The following is a 12,814-nucleotide window of genomic DNA, read 5'->3' on the forward strand; positions in this document are numbered from 1 at the left end:
TGTATGCTGTGTGCACTGGCAGCTTTTTCTTTGTCTGTAGTTAACATCGTGTCTATGGTTTTTTGTTGTGCAGGTGAAGATTGTGTGGGTATTGGATTTGTTGTTAATTTTTTCCCTGATTTAGTTACTGTTAGTGAAGATGTTGCCATCGTTGTCTTTTGTATTAATTTTCCCCAAATTTTCATATACTAATTGATTGGGGGTGGATGAAATATCGTTATATAAGGATCGGGTTAATTAATTCGAAGGAGTTAGGGAGAAAAAACAATATTTTAACAATTCATTCTTCTATTCTTGTCCCTAAACAGTATAATGCAATTAATGCTTAAATACCGAATAATCACAATACTTAAATTCACTTTAAAATTAAACAATCTCTATATAACCTTTATATGATAGATCAATGGGATTTAAAGTTCTCTATAAATCATCTAAAGTATTCTATTGAGTTGTATCACCGTTACCAATACATGCTACCTATATTAATTATCACAGTTATTATTCCTTAATGATATCTATAACAATCTCTATGCAATATCTATATTAATATCTAACTTTCTAGTCAATATACAATATAATTCCACTTAATCAATATATTATTTTGCAATCTATATAGTTGTTTCAATAGGGTAGGAAACAGTAAGACAATAAAAGAAAAAGAAAAAAAAATAATAATAATGTTAAATCAATTCCTTAATGTACATTATAATAATTTCAAATTTGATATTAATGTTCTTTAAGCAAAGTTAAGTAAGTTTTAAAATAGATGAAATTTGGTAATTTAGTATTTAAAGTTCTCAACTATATCACTCTCAGATCAATTGGGGTTGCTTCCTTCTCCTATCCTTCTTCCTTCGTTCTTCAGTTCGCCTTCTTTTCACCCGGCTGTCCCAGTTCTATTTCAATATCCTCTATTAAATCCGTAAGTAAATCAATTGTTCCAATATTCCTGTGTAGCAAGTTGTATCTCCTTTACCAACAGCGTCAATGTATCTAATGTCTCACTACGAGTCTCGTGTCTGTAGTTGAATTTATTATTGTCGCTGGATACAAAGTGAAAGTTTTCTTCTCCAAATCCTCAGTCCGCCATTCGCTACTGTTCAGTTGGTTTCCTTCCGCTCACAACGATCTTAAAAAAGTCTCAGTTCTTTAGGTTCACTTTCAACAATCTTTCTCTTAAATAGTCCTTTTTTTCCTCTGTTAAGTCAAATTGTATTATTTTAAGGTTATAATCCACCGCTTACTTATAATCCTCTTTGTCTGTCACTCGTTCCTTTCGCCTGTCAAATCTGCGTTGTCACTGTGTGTATTGAGCTTCGCTCCGATCACTATCTCTCGCCGCTTGCTTGACGATCTTGCCGCCGCTTTTTGGAGTCCTATTCTCGCCAATGTATTTAGGTCCTTATGATTATACCTTTATATTTCGATCTACTTAGTCTTTACCGATGTTTCTCTTGAATCTTCGCTTCCACACTTATCGGTTGACAGCGCTCCGGCCAGCCAAAATGGCTGGTTTTTTTCCTGGCTGGAATTAGGAGGGTTTCCTCTGAACCTTCAGGGTGATTGCTGTCGCACCGAGGTCCTAGAGAGTCCTCCTTTTTCTGTCGACCTCTCCGTGGTCGATAGTGCCAAAAACGGCTTCCAATCAAGAAAATTGGAACTTCGGGGACGGAGCCTCGTTCCCCTCGTTCCTTACACGCTGACGTCACCGCCGGAAGTCTAAAGAAGCTTTCCTTTTTCTTTGAAGACATAATCAATTCTTAGTATAAGTGTATATAATAATCATGATCTAATAGATTGAGTACTTAATTATTTATTTAGATTTATTTATTACTTAACATAAATTGATATAATAATTTGCATATGTAATCACATAGATTTTACTTGTTTATTTTGATAGGAATGAAATAAGGGAGAAAGTGGATTGAATGTGTATATTTAAATAGACTTCATAATAATATTTAATAATAATAATACGTAATAATAGTAGTGTATGATAATCTGGAAAAGCTTTCTTTGTTTAGCAAACATGTCAACCACAGTAACCTCCACCAAAGTGACTAAAAAGCATATAGCTTCTATAGTGGCATCCTCATCGATCACAACGCCTCCAGGTCTAAGAAAATCAGCTGAAAATTTACCAACAGCAGAGAAACCAATCACAATGCAAGGAATGCAGACAATGTTCCAAAATATCCAAGAACTAATTGAAAAGAACAAAGAAGCTACATCTAAAAATTTTGAGCACCTGAAAACGGAGATGAGTGAATTAAGAGGAGAGATGAAACAAATCAAAGAAACATTGGGAGAGATGAGATCAACTCTGACGAAACACGAGGAGAGATTGAGGTTGAAAAAACTACTGAAAGAGTTGAAACTCAAATAGACATTTGTGAAAGGAGATGTGCTCAAGCGGTCGGGAAACTCGAAGAGGAAGTAGTATTTTTAGAGATGGAGAAGTCTGCTTTCTTCTTACGTTTGCAAAATGTGGCAGAGGACAGAGAGGAACGGTTGGAGGAAATTGTGGGAGAAGTGATTGCTGAAGTAGTGGGGAGGAAGAAGGAAGAAGTCTGTGGCGAGATAGATGAGGCCTATCGTGTTTATACCAACTATGCGAGACGGCATAATCTGCCCAGAGAAATCCACATAAGACTTACTAAAAAGGCGCTCAGAGATGAAACCCTTCATAAGACCAGGGACCAGAACATTACATATAAGGGACAGCAAATTACATTTTTAAAGCAGATCCCTAGAAGGGTGCAAGAACAGAGACAGAGTTATCCATTTATAACCTCGCAATTAAGAAAACACAACGCGCCTTATCGATGGTTATTGCCGGAAGGACTTTTGGTGATCTGGCAAGACCGAAAGATTAAAATTGAAAACATACAGGATGCACAGGATTTCTGTGAAAACTTCTTTGGACCCACTGAAGGTGAAAGAGAGAAAGAAATAGGTAAAAAGAATCAGAAAGACCAGAAAGAGGAGTGGAGAAATGAGAGAGGAATACAAGCATATCAAGGAAAGGGGAAACGAAATGGGAGGAAGGGGGAGGAAGGAGAAATAGAAGAATACGGGGTTGAAACTCGTGTAGCAGCTAAAATTAAAGGAACCAATAGATAGGGATGGACCAAGGAGTGAGACTATTGACAGTAAATGTCAATGGCCTCAATGCTCCGGCAAAGGGGAGACGTATATTAACTAAAATTGTGAAAACTAATGTGGATATTGTCTGTATGCAAGAAACACACATCAAATTGTCACATGTTAACTTACTGAAATGTCCTAAAGCAGGGAAATGGTTTGTAGCGGCCTCAGAGGAGAGAAAGAGAGGCGTTGCAATGTATGTAAAGGAGTATCTCTCCCCAAAACAGCTCTTCGCAGATGAAGAGGGACGAATACTAATGTTAGAGGTGGAAATATCTCAGAGTAAAGTCTTACTGATAGGAATTTATGCCCCAAATATTAAACATAAATTGTTCTTCCGGAAAATACAAAGAGAAATCCGTGACATAGACTATGAGCAGGTATGTCTTCTGGGCGATTTCAATGCAGTCGTTAATAGGACACAGGATTATAAAGCAGGGGAACGTCAAAAAAGAAACGGAGGACAAGATAGGATAATCTTACCAGTCATTTGCAATGAAATGAGAGAGGAATTAGGACTGAAAGACACATGGCGTGAGCCCAATCCGACCAAAGAACAATTTACTTATTACTCATCTAGACACAAATCGTGGTCCAGGCTGGACATGATTTGATTGACACAAGAACTTAACTCTTTAGTAACAGAGATTAGAATTATGCCGAATGACTGGGCAGATCATAATCCAGTAGTAGTTATATTAAAGAAGGAGGAGAAAAATAGAAGGAGGTGGATGATGAGGTCAGAGATCTTAAAAGAGACTGAGTTCATACAGAAGCTTAAAATAGAAATACCCCTGTTCTTTCAAGAGAATAAAACACCGGGAATGCCACTTCAAACAATATGGGACACCGCCAAAGCTTTTATAAGAGGGATTAGCATTAAATATATGGCCAATAAACATAAAAAAGAAGAACAAGAAAGAGGTGAGCTAATAAGTAAACTAATAAAAGCTGAGGAACAATTACAAGATAACCCACTCTCTGCAGGGGCAAAAGAACAGATAATACTACTAAGACATCAGCTTAATCTCCTAGAATTGGATAAATTGAAAGATAAGATAAAGAGAGCAAAACAAAAACACTTTGAATCAGCTAATAAATTAGGAAGATGGCTGACATTTAGATTAAAAAAAGAAAAACAGATTAGACAAATTGACCAATTGGAAGACAAGGAAGGGAATCTATTAAAAGATAAAAAAGGAAAGGAAAAAATTGCAGTGGATTTCTACAAAGAATTGTATAAAAGGGAGGAGATCTCATCAGGTGCAATAAAAAATTATATAGAGAATTTGGATTTACCCAAGATATCCAATCTAACGAAAGAGATACTAGAGGAGGAAATTACTTTAATGGAGATTGAAAAAGCAGTAAAGAAACAGGGGAATCTAAAAACCCCTGGCACAGATGGACTTCCAGCAGAACTATACAAAACAATGTTTGAGGTTATGGGAGAGCATATGAAGGATCTATTTAATGAAGTAGTGGGAAAAGCGGAAATTCCCCATTCATGGAGAGAGGCAAATATTAGTTTGATTCCTAAGGAAGATCCCCCCCCCCATCAGACATAAAAAAATTACAGACCAATTTCCCTTCTGAATTCAGATTATAAAATTTTCACTACAATTTTGGCAAATAGATTAAAAGGGTTTTTGAATGAATTTATACATATGGACCAAAATGGATTCGTACCATCACGACAATTACGGGATAATATGAGATTTATGTTAAGTACATTGGAATACTATGAAGAACACCCAGGCAAACAGGTTGCATTAGTTTTTATAGACGCCATGAAGGCATTTGATAGAGTTAATTGGGATTTTATAATAGCGCAACTAGAATATATGGGATTTGGGCAGAGGTTTATAAATGCGATCAAAGCTATTTACTCTAAACAAGTGGCCAGATTATTGATAAATGGGGACTTGATGGAAGAATTTGCTATTGGCAAAGGCACAAGACAGAGATGTCCCCTATCTCCCTTACTTTTTATTTTATCATTAGAAACCCTACTACGTAAAATAAGGAATGAAGAAAAAATTAAAAGCCTTGAAATTGGACAACAGGTATATAAAACCCAGGCCTTTGCTGATGATATGGTTTTTATTTTGGAAGAGCCCATAGAATCCTATTTATACTTATTAGAGATAATCGAAGAATTTGGGGCTGTAGCAGGGTTATTAATTAATAAAAACAAAACAAATATATTAACTAAGAATATCCTGGAAGAACCTAAGAGAGAGCTACAGGTGGTAACTGGACTAAAAGTAGTTAATAAAGTTAAATACTTGGGAATCTAGCTAACTAATAGATGTTCGAGTATACAGGAGGACAATTACAACAAATTACTAATTCAAATTAAAAAAGATTTAGATAGATGGGGTAAAATACAACTCTCACTACTAGGACGAGTTACAACAGTGAAATCCTATGTTTTACCAAAGTTCAATTTTCTATTTCAGACTGCACCAGTGAGTTTATCTAAAAAAAAATTTATGGAGTTGAATCAAATAATATCGAAATTTGTTTGGCAGGGGAAGAAACCACGGATTAAAAGAAAGATGATGCAAGAAGTAAGAGAAAGAGGAGGCTTAGGATTACCATATTGGGAGAATTATTATTCAGCTGCTTTATTAACTTGGGTAAAAGAATGGATTACATTATCTAATAATCGTCTCCTTAAGATAGAAGGTTTTGATACACAACAGGGTTGGCATAAGGCACTTTGGCGTGAGAATATCCCACAGAGTAAATGGTTTACCCGACATTATATAAGAAAGATTCTAATCCAAAATTGGGAAAAAGTCAGTAAAAAATATTACGTTAAAACGCCCTGTTGGTTAGCACCTTTAGAAGCAGTGACATATCCCAATTTATATAATGTGGCTAAAAAATTAACATATAAAGACCTACTGAACATACAAGGGAGATTAAAGTCTAAACAGGAACTAATCGCCCAAGGAGTGCAAATGGATTGGTGGAGTTATCTGCAGATTCAGTCTAAATACCAAAAGGATATGGATGGAAGAGGGATTGATGGAGAATTACAAGAATTAGATAAAATCTTGATGGGTCAAGAAAAAGGTATGATTTCAAAATCTTACAAATTGCTTATGAAATTAGAGATAGGTGAGGAAATAGTCAAAGATTCTATGATCGCTTGGGGGAAGAATTTTGGGTACCCAATACACTTAGATAAATGGCAAGAGATCTGGTGGGATAATATGAAATTAGTAGTATCCACGGCCTACAAAGAAAATATCTATAAAATGATATATAGGTGGCACCTGCCTCCCAATAGACTAGCTAAAATGTTCTCAGGGCAGTCGGCAGGTTGTTGGAAATGTGGAGGGGAATGTGGCACTTATTATCACCAATGGTGGTCGTGTCCGAAGGCAGTGATATTTTGGGGGAAAATTAAAAAATGGCTCAATGAGATATTAGTGTTAAAAATCGACTGGCGACCAGAGACATGCCTGCTCGGCTCCAAGCCGGAAAATATAAAAAAGGACTGATGGTATTTGGCATTACATATCATTACAGCGGCGAGACTGACATACGCGCAATTTTGGAAAAACCAAAATATCCCAATAGAGGAGGCTATTATAAAAAATTTTTTGGAATGTGCGGAAGCAGATACGCTAACTAAAAAATTACAGGATAGACAGCAAATACAAGTAGGTTTAGCTTGGGACAAATTCTATAAATGGTTAGAAAAGAGGAATCTATAACTCACATTAGTTGAGGATTGGTATTTAAAGAGAAATTTATACTATATAAGATAAGTGTGGTCGGACAGACCTAAGTGATGCACTAAGAAATATAAGATGTTCTGTCTTCTCCGGAATATAATTTAGAGTTATAGTACCGAATACTTGTTCACTAAGGTACTATATGGAAGTACGTATGTTTACTGTTGTACTGTTTTGTCTGTCATTTTATGTTGTTTGTTTTTTCTTTTTAAATGAAATGTAAATAAAGATTATTTTTTTTAAAAAAAGAAACTACACTCATGCAAATTAATCAGTGTGTTCTTTCTTGCTAAGATTGCATCAATATGGCTAATTCACGGAGTTGAAGAAGAGATACTTGTTAAAAATAGCAGTGCATGTAAAGATTACCTAATTGAAGCAATGAAGTACCATTTGTTGCCACTTGAACAAAGAGCTTTGATGAAGTCCACACGAACAAAGTTAAGAACACCTTCCTATCTTTCAAAGGTAAGCATGTCACTTATATGCACTAGGGATTCAAACCACTGAACTGCTGATTTTTGATTGACAAGCTCAGTGTCTTAGCCGCTGAGCCATCATCTTTTTTTCCAGGGACAAGTCAAAAAAGGCTGCACTATATTCATATCTGCAGGGCTTTCCTTGAACCTTTTCAACCCATCCTGAGTAATGCTATTCCGAGAAGTGGAATAGTATTGTGGATAGGATTTTTTTTGTTCATTGTCAGAGACTGTTCAGTTTCTCTCCCCCTCCCCCCCAATTAATGTATATCTTATGTTGTTGCTTCTGTTGAAGGTGATGGTAGTGGTAGGAGGCCAAGCCCCAAAGGCTATCCGCAGTGTGGAGTGTTATGATTTTAAAGAACACCGATGGCACCAAGTTGCTGAACTGCCTTCCAGAAGATGCAGGGCAGGTACCCCAACACTTTCAACTGATGCTTCCTGCATGCAACCTTAAATCTATGTCAGCTATTTCCTTTTTATTGTATGATATAATGTCTTTTATTGATTAGTCAATTGACCATATCAGACAGGAGCACCAGCCACTGTAAAATGCAATAAAATGAGATATGATACAGCAAAATGAGATAAAATAGCAAGGTAAAGGTAAAGGTTCCCCTCACACAGATGTGCCAGTCTTTCCTGACTCTAGGGGGCAGTGCTCATCTCCGTTTCAAAGCTGAAGAGTCAGCGCTGTCCAAAGATGTCTCCGTGGTCATGTGGCCGGCATGACTAAACGCCAAAGAGACACGGAATGCTGTTACCTTCCCACCAAAAATGGTCCCTATTTTTCTACTTTCATTTTTTATGTGCTTTCGAACTGCTAGGTTAGCAGAAGCTGGGACAAGGAACGGGAGCTCACCCCATTACGCAGCACTAGGGATTCGAACTGCTGAACTGCAAATTCTACACATAAAAGAGACCATTAGTGTGAGACCATTTCAATGCATTCAAGTTGATTTTATTAAACTACCTCAGGTGAGGAGACATAAATATTTATAGTGGGCCACTTGACTGGATGGGTTGAGGCTTATCCAGCCATGAGAGCCACTGCAGTAGTAGTCACCAAAATTATATTGGAATAGATTATACCTAGATATGGAGTAGTAGAAGCTATAGACAACAACCAGGGACTCATTTTCGTGCAAAAGGGCTTCAATCAATCATGGAGGCAGTGGGAATTCAGTGGGAATGTCATGTTCAGTGGAATGCAAAATTGTCTATGCCATGAGCCAAATCTTTACCCTTGGCCTTGCCTTCTGAAATGATTTTTGGATTTCCACACTTGGACAGAATGGGGGAAATTCCACAATATGAAACTAAAGATATGCTGTAAAGAACTGTATACTTGGCCTCTCCTCTTCTTTATCTTGCCTCAGAAATGAAGGACTAATAGCTCAAACCCTACCTCTCGATTTTGGTCATATGTTCCAGCCTGGTGATTGGGTCCTGATAAAATCTGACATGTGGAAAAACTTAGCCAAGCCTGGGACAGGTCCTACTAAATCCAGCTGACCACTGAAACAGCAATCCAAACTAAAGACAAAGGGTGGAACCACTACACACGTGTAAAAGGACCAGTGGAAGAACTTAGAGTGGAAAGAGATTCCTGGAGAAGACCTGCTGAGATAAACATTTCCAAAAACTGATGTAGTCATTGTGATTTTTCTCATTGCAAGAGTAGCAACCTTTTGGTCTTTCCGACCTGAGTGGTGGCCTATGTTAGTCCATCTGAAGATCCCAAAAGAAGCTGTGCAACTTCGCACTCTACAGATTGTGTTGGTTCTGTGATTGTAACTGTATCACTGAATGTTGTTATTATTGTTGTGATTGTGAACTGATATATGCCTGTGGAGAATAGTGGGACACTGTGATTGTGGAAATGTGCAAGGAATTGCTCCCCATAGAAACTCTATTCCTATATATATCTTACACCGGAGGATTGGGGCATTGAATCAGATCAACTTGACTTGAACACAGTAGTCCTAGGAGATAGTGGTATCATAATCCCTGACAATATAAAATATATTGATTTAATGCAATTGTTCAATATTTGGGAATAATTTTCTTCTGCATAGGACTAATAGAAGGAGAATATCATGCAATGATATATGTGAAACATACTACAAGCAAATGTGTTTTCTTCGCTTATTGTCACCTTTCAGTCTGGAATTAACCAGACACAACCTAGTAACCATTTGAAAATATAACTAGAAAGGGTGGGTGATGGACGAATGTAGTAACTTTTAATTGGCATGCTCCAGATGGCTTATATTGGATATGTGGAAAGTTTGCCTATGCGCAATTGCCTAGGCGATGGTATGAAGCATGTATATTAGGAACTGTGAAACCTAGTTTTTTCTACTGTCCATACAACAAGGTAAAAGACTGGGTGTACCTGTTTATGAGAAAGTAGGCCCACAGATCTAAGAGAATGTTGAGAATGGAAGGATCATGTATGGCCTAATTCAAAAAGAATAATTCAAATATATGGACCAGCCACCTGGGCAGAAGATGGTATGTATGGTTGTAGAACTCCCATTTATATGCTGTTTAGAATTATAAGGTTATAGGCTGTGCTTAAATTTAATAGCTAAACAGCACACTGTTTAAAACAGCGATATCTCAGAATATGTTTGCTTTACACTATTTGTTAGCAAAAGTACTGTAGTAGGTGTGTGTGGAAAATTTAATCTCACAAATTTTGTTTACAAAATTTATGATCAGGGAAAAGCTCTACAGAGCAAAACTGCCAAAGTGGAGAAGGTTGCACACATCCCAGTACACACTTGGACTGGGGCAGTTGACTTCACCTGGTTTGGCAGTCCCTTCTCTTATTGGAAAAGGATTGGATGTCTAGTGTTGTTAACCTTTGGAGGCATCCTCCTCCTCCTCTGTTTCATCCCTTTAATCCAACGCATAGTGTCTTCTACCTCTCCCAATAAACAGGCAAATATCATGGTCCTCCAGACTGTCCATATACACCTCTAGTTCACCATTGACAGGACTATCCTGTTCAAAATAAAAAAGGGAGGAATGTAGAGACATAATAGTAGAATAGGTAGAATTACTGGGACATAATAATAACTTGCTGTTTTGCAAGAATTCTTCTGTAAGAATTGCTTTGCTAAGAATTGGAATTGCCTCAGCCATTTACTCCTACCAGTGATCTAACTTCTGTTATCTTGTTATCTTGTTTTTCTGTACAATTCTGCACCTGGTGGATATCTCAAGAAGCGGGGTTGCTAAGTACCCAGACCAGTGGTAAAATCTAAAAATTTTCGCTACCGGTTCTGTGGGCGTGGTTTGGTGGCCATGTGACTGGTGGGTGTGGCCAACTTGACATCACTATCTGGATCCATTCCAGTTGGGCTTCAGGCCCGGGTACAGCATGGAAACGGCATTGGTTGCATTGGTTGTTGATCTCTGGAGGGCTCGGGACAGGGGTTGTTCTTCTGTCCTAGTCCTATTAGACCTCTCAGCGGCTTTTGATACCATCGACCATGGTATCATGCTGCACCGGCTAGAGGAGCTAGGGGTGGGGGGCACCGTCCTACGGTGGTTTTCCTCCTTTTTCTCTGACTGGTCGCAGTCCATGTTGACAGGGGGGCAGAGGTCAACCCCAGGGCCCCTTGTATGTGGGGTGCCACAAGGGTCGGTCCTCTCGTCCCTTCTGTTCAACATTTATGTGAAGCCGCTGGGTAAGATCATCCATGGTTTCGGGGTGAATTACCATCAGTACGCTGACGACACTCAGCTGTACATCTCCACCCCGGACCACCCCAATGATGCCCTTGAAGTGATGTCCCAGTGCCTGGAGGCTGCGCGGATCTGGATGGGAAGAAACAGACTCAGGCTCAACCCATCCAAGACTGAGTGGCTGTGGTTTCCGACATCCCGATATAGTCAGTTGGTGCCATCACTGACTATTGGGGGCAAGTCATTGGCCCCCATGGAGAGGGCTTGCAACTTGGATGTCCTCCTGGACTCACGGCTGTCTTTGGAAGAGCACTTGATGGCTGTGGCCAGGGGGACTTTTTATCAGGTTCACCTGATTCGCCAGTTGTGTCCCTTTCTGGATCAGGACTCGTTAAATACGGTCACTCATGCTCTCGTTACTTCCTGTCTGGACTACTGCAATGCTCTCTACATGGGGCTCCCCTTGAGGAGCACCTGGAGGCTCCATCTGGTCCAGAATGCGGCTGCGCGGGTGGTTATGGGAGCAGCGTGGCGCTCCCATGTGACCCCCCCTCCTGCGCGAGCTGCACTGGCTCCCGGTGGTCTTCCGAGTGCGCTTCAAGGTTTTGGTTACCACCTTTAGAGCACTCCATGGCATCGGACCAGGGTATTTACGAGACCACCTTCTGCTACCAATAGCCTCTCACCAACCAGTACGCTCCCATAGAGAGGGGCTTCTCAGGGTGCCGTCGGCCAAACAGTGTCGACTGGCGGCCCTCAGGGGGAGAGCCTTCTCTGTGGGGGCACCTACAGAGGGGGCATCTGGAACGAGCTCCCCCCGGAGATACGGAGGATCCCGGATCTGTGCACGTTTCATTGTGCTCTAAAAACATTTTTATTTCAGCAGGCTGGCCTGGCCTAACTCTCCCTTTTAAATTTTTAAATCGTTTAATTTGTTTTATAAATTGGGTGTTTTAAATTTTCGGCCAAAATATTTAATAATTTTAATGGACTTTTAATGTTTGTATTATCTGTATTTTATCTTGGCTGTTCACCGCCCTGAGTCCTCCTGGAGTAGGGCGGTATAGAAATTTGATAAATAAATAAATAAATCACTCACGACACTCACTGTTAGAGCCAGGAGCTGCACATTCTGAAGCACATTCTGCCGTTCTGAAGCCCCCAACACTTTCAGTTTCCCTCCGCCAAATGGCTTGACTGCCCAAGTGAACCTTGGAGCCTTTTCTTGCCCTGCTCTCCATACCGGAGGGTCGCACATCCCTCACGCCAATCCTCCGTACAAACTGCCATCCCCATTTCTGCAAAGGCAGAGCCCCCCTTGAAGGGTTATCGAAAGAGGGGAGAGGGATGCTGCAGAAAAGGCCGTCTTCCGGCGCTCCTGTTGAGTAGGCAGGTGGGTGGGGCCAGGGCCACCAGGGATGATTGCTATTGACTCAGCGAACCAATGCCAATTATCACTACTGGTTTGTCCAAATCAGTCCAAACCAGTAGGATTTCACTCCTGACCTAATCCCTCGGTTGCTAAGCACTCAACCCCCCTGTTCCTTGCTGCACTGCCAAAGGAAGGCATGGGCCAAGGGGCCAGAATTGGGTATTAAGCTAATGCCTCTGAAGGTATAAAAGGACGCCATACCTTCCCCAAAGTGTGGCTATTCCTTACATGCATTGTATCCAGGGATGGGTTCTACTTACCTCCGCTACCAGTTCGTAGTGGGAGCACAGGCGCGAGGCTTCTTA

At 39.7% G+C, this 12,814-nt stretch overlaps 1 long non-coding RNA gene across 1 annotated transcript; it reads left to right on the forward strand.

Annotated features, from left to right (window-relative positions):
* Positions 1–7,677: 7,677 nt before the first annotated feature.
* LOC148112693 (uncharacterized) lies at positions 7,678–9,420 on the forward strand. The gene is made up of 2 exons (XR_015729049.1): positions 7,678–7,791; positions 8,813–9,420. It is a non-coding gene; the product is annotated as an uncharacterized LOC148112693 (long non-coding RNA).
* The last annotated feature ends 3,394 nt before the right edge of the window (positions 9,421–12,814 follow it).

This window comes from Pantherophis guttatus, chromosome 8 (genome assembly GCF_059756535.1).
Source record: "Pantherophis guttatus breed Tessera chromosome 8, ASM5975653v1, whole genome shotgun sequence".
Taxonomy (NCBI): Eukaryota; Metazoa; Chordata; class Lepidosauria; order Squamata; family Colubridae; genus Pantherophis; species Pantherophis guttatus.